The sequence below is a fragment of the Aegilops tauschii genome, chromosome 6, assembly GCF_002575655.3.
Source record: "Aegilops tauschii subsp. strangulata cultivar AL8/78 chromosome 6, Aet v6.0, whole genome shotgun sequence".
In the NCBI taxonomy this organism is placed as follows: domain Eukaryota; kingdom Viridiplantae; phylum Streptophyta; class Magnoliopsida; order Poales; family Poaceae; genus Aegilops; species Aegilops tauschii.
Window position 1 is genome coordinate 288,167,080 of NC_053040.3, and position 7,938 is coordinate 288,175,017.

Genomic DNA, 7,938 nt, shown 5'->3' on the forward strand with positions numbered 1-7,938 from the left:
TTGACAGGTGCCCTCGTGAGCGGTTTTTCCTGTTCTTCGCGAGGCACCCTCGCTCGAGCTCGCAAGCTGGCGCACCTCTTTCAATCAATGCCCCTCGGGTACCGCGATGCAAAGCGCTGGGTCATGGCCGGCTGCGCCTGCGACTAGGGCTCGAAAGAATAAGAGTTTCCTAACGAATTTTTGCAGTTCCTAGACGCCTCCCAAGCCAAGGAGGCCTCGCCAGGTACCGGAAAATGCGCGCCTCACGAGGCAGAAACTACTTCGAGCGCGTCAAGCTAAGTCATTTCTATGCGCCTACATAATACATCGATGCTGCAACACGACACAGGAACGATAAACATAGCATAGCAACTTGGAAATCATGGTTCGTCGCACGCCCCTGCGGGGCCCCATACTTGTCGCTCTCTTAATCCAGGAAGAAAAGGATGAACGAAGCAAAAGTGGCACGCGCTCCCGCGGCAGTTCGCGAGGATGGGCCCATGGCGCTCTCCTGGGCTCAGCCAGACCCCTCCTCGCGCTTCAATGGGGCACGGCGACGAGACGACTCACAGCCACCCTCGAAGCGGGCACGGCGGCATGGCGGCTGGTCGTAGCCGCCGCTGCTGGAGCTGTCGCCGGAAGAAGAGTTGCCGTAGCTGGATGAGCAACGGCCAGCGCCGAGGGAAAGACCATCCTCACCCTCGTCACGACCGTCGCCAAGGCCGAGCACCTCGCCGCCGTCGTTGTCCTCGGGACAGCACCCGATGCGGCGGCCGTCTTCTCCGAATACCCTCACTTAGAGGGTCACGTGGCCATCGTACTTGAAATGGAGGGTGCACCGCCTGCCCAGGCCGCGCGCGCGGGCAAACGTCTGCCAGCCACGGGCCAAGGCTGCATTTCCCGCGACGGAGACCTCCACCGCGACCCCCGAAGCCATGCTGCAGCAGCCGTCGGCTTGCAGCCAGAGCCCGCCTGGACCCAAGGTCGGCAGCTCGCCGGCGAAGAAGCGTGGGAGTTGAAGCCAGGTGCCGACCGGGTTCTCCGACCACACGACGAACTCCGGCAGCACCTCCACCGAGTGGAAGCACGGCCGGGGAGGCCGCACGACGATGGCGCGCCTCCCTTCTTCGACGGGGCTGCCACGACTTGGGCGACACCCACCACGCGAAGAGGCGCCGCTGCGGCCGCGAGGGGCCACGGCGGGGGTCGCGGCGTGCTTGCGGGGGCGGCCGCGCCCCCTCTTGGGCGGCGGTGAGCCGGGCCCCTCCTGGCGGGCCTTCCCCTTCTCTGTGGCCGAGAACCTCTTCGCAGGCGCCATGGGTGTCGCTGCCGGCAGTGAAGCAAGGGAGAAGAAATGAGCGGAGCAGGAAGAGATGAGCGACGGGGGCTCCGCCCCCTCCTCATTTATAGCTGGAGAAGGCCAACCGGCGATCCCCACGATCACAGGTAGTGATGATTTTTCTCTGCATGCAGCAGGGACTCGTCAAGTCAGGCAGTTGCCGAGGCAGCATGGGGAAGCGGAGACGCCCACGTCCAATCAATCACCACGCGTCAAGCAAGACCGCAGGCTGTTGGGGCCCGCGGCGCTCCGCACTTGCCCCTTGGGTTTGCCTCGAAGCCATGTCCGAGCGCGCCTTGGGCTCGGGAGCTACTGTCGGCGTCCTGGGAATAGGGGTCCCCAGACTTGCCTGCCTGCGGCCCACGGCGTGGCTCCACCAGTGGCCCTGTATGGCCCATCTTCACCAGCGAACACTCAAGACCCTCGCGAGGGGCCAAACCTCGTGAGGCGGACGACGCAATACCTCCTCGGGCGTGGCCTCACCAGGCTGGCTCATGAGGGGCGGAGAGATCAAGGCAAGGGGCACCTCGCGAGGTTCCTGTGACGCAAGCCATGACGACCGTGGCCAGGCGGGCGCCAGCACGCACAGTGTCCTCGTTTCCTCTTTGGTGCTAAAGAGGCAAGCGCAGGCGAGGAGTCCTCAGGCATCATGCAAAGGTTTACATATCAGTGCAATGAGACCAAGGCCAGCAGGACGGCAGGATGGAGGTCACCATGGAGCCCAAGACGGCGTTACCGCCAGAGCGTGCACGCGAAGACCACCTTTAGTCAGGATAACTTGTACTAGTTGGCTCCCTTCAAATTTGGTCGTTGTGGCATCCCTTCCCGCCAGCATTTGGGAAGAGGACCAGGGCCTCTATAAATAGGGCTAGCCACCATAGTAGGAACCAACTGATCTCGGGCCATTCAGATCATCCTCATCCACACAAGCTCACCAAGCACAAGAGCACCTCCCCTCAGGAGGCTGTTCTACCCTTGTAACTGTTCATCCTCAGCCCGAGAGGCAATCCACCACACCACACTGGAGTAGGGTATTACACCACATCGGTGGCCCGAACTAGTATAAATATTGTGTCTCTTGTTCTGTGAGTTCGACGCGCCGAGCTTTGAGATCGCGGTGAGGGCGTGAGCTAGGGGGAGGAGAGATCTTCATGCGCACCCCAGTTTCGAACCTCAAGGGTTTTGCCGGAACCCGAAATACGACACAATGGCATTGGTTGGGAAAGCATTCCGGCAAGGATTCTATTGGCCCACAGCCCTCCAAGATGCGGTTGAGCTAGTCACCAGATGTGAAGCCTGCCAATTCCATTCCAAGAATATCCACCTGCCTGCCCAAGCTCTTTAGACAATCCCTTTATCATGGCCATTTTCGGTCTGGGGGCTCGATATCCTCGGCCCTTTCCCTCGAGGAATCAGGGGCTTTGCTTGTTCGTTGCTATCGACAAGTTTACAAAGTGGCAGGAAGTGATTGCCATGAGAAAGGTGACCGCTCAGTCAGCTATCAAGTTCTTGAAAGGACTGGTGTGTCGTTTTGGAGTTCCGGCAAGGATCATTACCAACAACAACACCCAGTTCATGAGCCGCGCCTTCATGCAATATGTTCATACCCTCGGAAGCAAGATCTCATTTGCCTCTGTCGCACATCCTAGGAGCAATGGGAAAGCTGAGAGGGCGAACACTGAAGTGCTGCGAGGACTCAAGACAAGAACCTTTGATACGCTGCAGAAGCACGGCAGGCGGTGGATCGATGAGCTGCCAGTAGTTCTTTGGTCCCTCAGAAAGACACCAAATCGAGCTACCGGGTAGACTCCGTTATCCCTAGTCTATGGGGCAGAAGCAGTTATCCACATGGAACTCATTTATGGGTCGCCTCGAGTGCTTGCCTACGATGAAGTAACGCAACATCAGCACCGGCGTGACGACGCTGTGCTACTCGAGGAGAACCGTCTCCAGGCTGCTATGCGTGTTGCATGCTATCAACAAGCCCTGCATTCCTATCATAGCCGCAGGATTCATGCCCGTTGTTTTGAGGAAGGCGACCTTGTCCTTAGGCGCGTTTAGTCCGTCGAGGGTACAAACAAGTTGACGCCGAAGTGGGAAGGCCCTTACCGGGTAGTACGAGTAACCAGACCTGGCGCAGTCCGTCTGGAGAACGGAGATGTCATTCAATTCAAAACTCATGGAATATTGAGCATCTCCGCAAGTTCTACCCGCAAGGCGCGGCTGTCGGGCCCTGCCCGGCAGCCACGCTTTTGTACATACCTTGCCTCTGTTGCATGTAACCCCTTGTACAAAGCCAGGTGATGACCCTGAGCAACAGAGAAATAAACGAAGTGCTGGGGGCCCCCAACCAAGTTGCATGCATGCATGAGTATTCGCAAGAGCATTGCATATGCATTTCATAAGCATTTGCATATGCATATAGATAGGATTGCATCTTGCATCATTCCCATCTGCATGAAGCTGCAGGTTCCTACCGTGAACTTGGCCTCTACGAGGAGTTGGGAAGATGGAGCAGCACTGCTATCCCCGGCGAGCCAAGCAGATAAGTTCTATCTCTTGTCCATAAGTATTCTGTAAGCTGGAGCTTGTGCATAAGAAAACCTCGCCACTCTTTGAAACTTAGGTGCTCCCATCCTTGACTCGAATGTTGCTTCAGTCAAGCTGATCGCAGTGGCCTTTGGTAATAAGAGGTTGGTGGGGGCTGGTCCCTTTGTGTTTTGCCCGGTAGGCTCAGTCCTCGGGCAAACAAAAGGGTACCGGGTGGATGGCCTGCCGGGGAAGACTCGTTTATTTAATCTAAAGAGGCATCCCACCTCTGCATGGACATATACATGCACGAGTTCCCGGCAAGGTTCATCTTTTTCATTAATATGCTGATAATACAAGTACAAACCTTACAGAACACAGACATGGACTCGAGAGATTACATTATTTGAATTAAAATTTGGCAAGTGCCGGCAAATTTAAGATTGAGAAAAGATAAGTGCCCCGTAATGCCCTTTCTTGTCCCTCTCCTCCTAGGCACGGCAGTAGAAGGCGAGGAGGGAAAAAGGGGTGCCTCGGCAGAAGTCCAGCCCGCCCCCATCGGGCTCCAGGAGAGGTAGCCTGACGGGAGCGGGACAACACCGGGGAACGCGTCCATGGAGAGCATGGCGGAGGCGACCCGTCGACCACCACCACTAGGGCCAGCAAGACACAACACGGCAAACGGAGCTGCAGCCCGAGAGGAAGCCTGCCGGGGTCCAGCTAGAAGACTGCTGAAGGAAGCCAGGAAGCACCATCCCAACCTCTGCATCCAACTCCCCGGCAAATCGCATTGCCTGGAAGATGCAGATGCAGATGATGGTGCTGCCGCCTGATGAAGATGATGTAGGCGACGCTCAGCCGGAGTCAGAGTCGTCACCCTCCCGGCCGCTGCCATCACTATCCTCCTCGTCGCTTTCGCCGAGCTCTCCGCGCATCACCCTAAGTGAGATCCTGAGCAACCGAAGATCTTGACGGAGAGCAGGCCGCTCTCCATTAATTTGAACTGGAGAACGTGCCCCTTCGAGAAGCTGTGGGCACGAGCAAAGGTCTTCCAACAACGGCGAAGGTACATAACGTGAGGGGCTGGGAAGTCAACATCCACCCACATGTCGCCATTCCCACCTCCCCTCATATGCAACCTCAGAGCGCGTGGCTCTTCAAGCTCCATTTCCCGTCCGAATGGAGTAGGGAGACGAAGGTGACCGAACGGAGGTTTGTACAGCCTGATGATGAAGTCTCGAGGCCTTCCATTGGAGGAAAGGCCGCCGGTGGAGGCGCGACTAGGACACCACCCCGTCATCCTCTTCCGCGAGAACCACGGTGACCTCGGCCTCGCCCCCTCCCTCCTCCTCTCACAGCGGGATCCACTGCTGCGGGATCCGGAGGAGGGAGAAGACGCTGTCGAGTAGAAGCCCTCGTCGCCGTCGATGGGGTACTGCCACGACCTCAACCTCTCACCATGGCGTGTGATGAAAAGTTGCGGAGGGGGAAGAAGGAACGCGGGTGTATGAAAATGCACCGCCCCTGCCCCACTCTTATAGAAAGAATGAGGCAGGGGGCTAGCCTCTCGTACTGATAGCGGCCGCCCCGCTCCTCCAATGTGGCCTCCCTGCTCCCCCAGTGGCTCAGGGAGCCAGGACCGACCCTCTGCTCCAATCAGTGGTGCCTTATTTCCTACCATGGCACTCGTCCCCGCGCTCCCCGCATTCGCCACCTACCCCTCCTAATGCATGGAGTACACATGGTGGGTGCGCGCAAAGCAAGGGGCGAGTGGGACGACAGTTTCTACCCCGTGATCGTAGGGCGTGGGCGTCCGACGGACCACGATCTGAGTTTTTCCGTAGCGTCGCACACGACGCGCGGAGAAACCGGAAACTAGCCCAGACTGAAGGTTAATGAAGAAGCAAAGAAGACCTCAAGAGGCCAACATCCTCCACGCCCCTGCCTGCGACCTTATTAGGGCCTACCCCGACGATGCTCGACAGCATGTTCGGGGCAGGCCCAGGGGCTTCTGTCGGTGCAACAAACCCTGGGTTAGTTGCCCGGACTGTGCACAGGCGCAGGAACGAGATTATGGTGCTAGGCCGTGCCAGAGTACAAGAGACCAAGATCATCGAAGGACCAACATGCAGATCAAGAGGACCAAGATCAAGCCAGGGAAGCAAGATACCACCAGGAGAAAAGCCTCCCTTGCCAGGCAGGCGAGCTCGATGAGGGCAGGGCCACCCTCGAAAGAAAACGTCCAAGACGTCCCGTTAGGGCCTGCCTGGACTCTCCGAGGAAAAACCACCTCACTCAAATACTCCGCCACGATCCACGTCATCAATCAATGCGGTGTCAAGCCGCAAAGTGATTAAGTTGCAGCCATTCGCCACATGGAATCCTGTTTCCACAAGAGATGCCTACGAATGGCACCCGTCCTGCAACGTTTCGAGCAAGCAGGTGTGAAGCTGGCAAAGCAGCCCGGCAAGGCTTGCTGGACAAGCGATAATGTGAGATTGAGCGGCGCATTTAATGCACCCTGTCAGCCTACAGGGTTAGGTATGATAGCACCGTTTGCTTTCTTATCAGTGCATAATGACTACTTTGCCATTGTGGTGACCCCTTAACCTATAAAAGCAGGTCCATGGCAACCATATAAAGGGTTAGAGCATGTCTAACAGAACCCTCAAAAACTCAACCTTCAAAACCAGTTTGAGGGTTGAGAAATTTTCGTTTTGAAGGCCAAAAATCACTGGCGCAGATCAGTGCCCTCAAACCAACCCTAACAGAATATTCTGTTTTGAGGGTTGGTTTGAGGGCACTGATCTGCGCCCCGGCCTTCAAACCCTCAAAACTGGACAGCAAACTACGGCGGTGGGGGCGGACGGCGACGCGGTGGGGCTGCGGGAGGCGGTGGGCGCACGGAGACGCGGGCTCGGGCGAGGCGTGGAGGCGGGCAGGCGGACGACGGGGTCGCTCGGGCGGGGCGGGAGGCGGGGAGGCGGACGGCGGGGAGGCCGGGGGCCAGATGCGGACGGCAGGGCGGCGGGCCGGCCGCCAAATCGGGGCGGCGGGGCGGAGGCGAGCTCGGGCAAATCGGGCGGCGGGGCAGCGGCCAAAACGAGGCGCTGTGGGGTGGCGGGGGGCGGTGGCGACGCGGCGAGGAGGCGGGGCGGCGGCGGTGGCGGCCGAATCAGCGATGCTAGCGCCGGCGGGTCGAAGTCGGGTGGAGGAGGGAGGAAGGTGGGGGAAATTTCCCTCCCGCGCGGACATTGACCGAGTAAGGGTTCGACCTGGAAAATTGGCCCAAACCCTCACTAGTGCAGGTTGGACTCGAAGTTGAGCGTTCGGCATGGAATTGTTTTTGAGGGTTTAGGGATTTGAGGGTGCTGATCTGCGCCATTTTTCTGCTCAACCCTCAAACTGGCAGTTATTTTGAGGGTTTGACCAGTTTGAGGGCTCTGTTAGACATGCTCTTAGAAGGTTGGACACACACACACCCATACGCGTGTAGCCACTGGTGCCCTGAGGCAACCCTGCTGGGCAAGTGTACTACGCTCCACCACCATTCTTCCACCATCAATCCACCAAAGCAGGAGTAGGGTTTTAGCCTCACGGCGGCCGAACCTGGGTAAAATTGCTCGTGTGATCTCTATCGTGCTGCCCCACGCTCTTTTGCTCTTTGTGCAACGTGACATCCCCCTGCCGAACCAGCAAGGAACACTTGGTCCCATAGGTGGCCATAGTTTCCCACGACACTCTACTTGGTGCAAAAGATTTGGCTAGCATAAGAGGGAAAGCAAGCTCAACATGTTCAAGGATCCATGATAATATAACTTCTATTCGGATATAAGAAAACATAACACATTATGTTGTCTTCCTTGTCCAACATCAACTTTTTAGCATGTCATATTTTAATGAGTGCTCACAATCACAAAAGATGTCCAAGATAATATATTTATATGTGAAACCTCTCTTTCTTTATTACTTCCTATTAATTACAACAATGACCAAACTATGTTTATCAACTCCCAACAAATTTTATTCATCATACTCTTTATATGTGAAGTCATCACTCTCCGTAAGATCATTATATAATCTTTTTATTC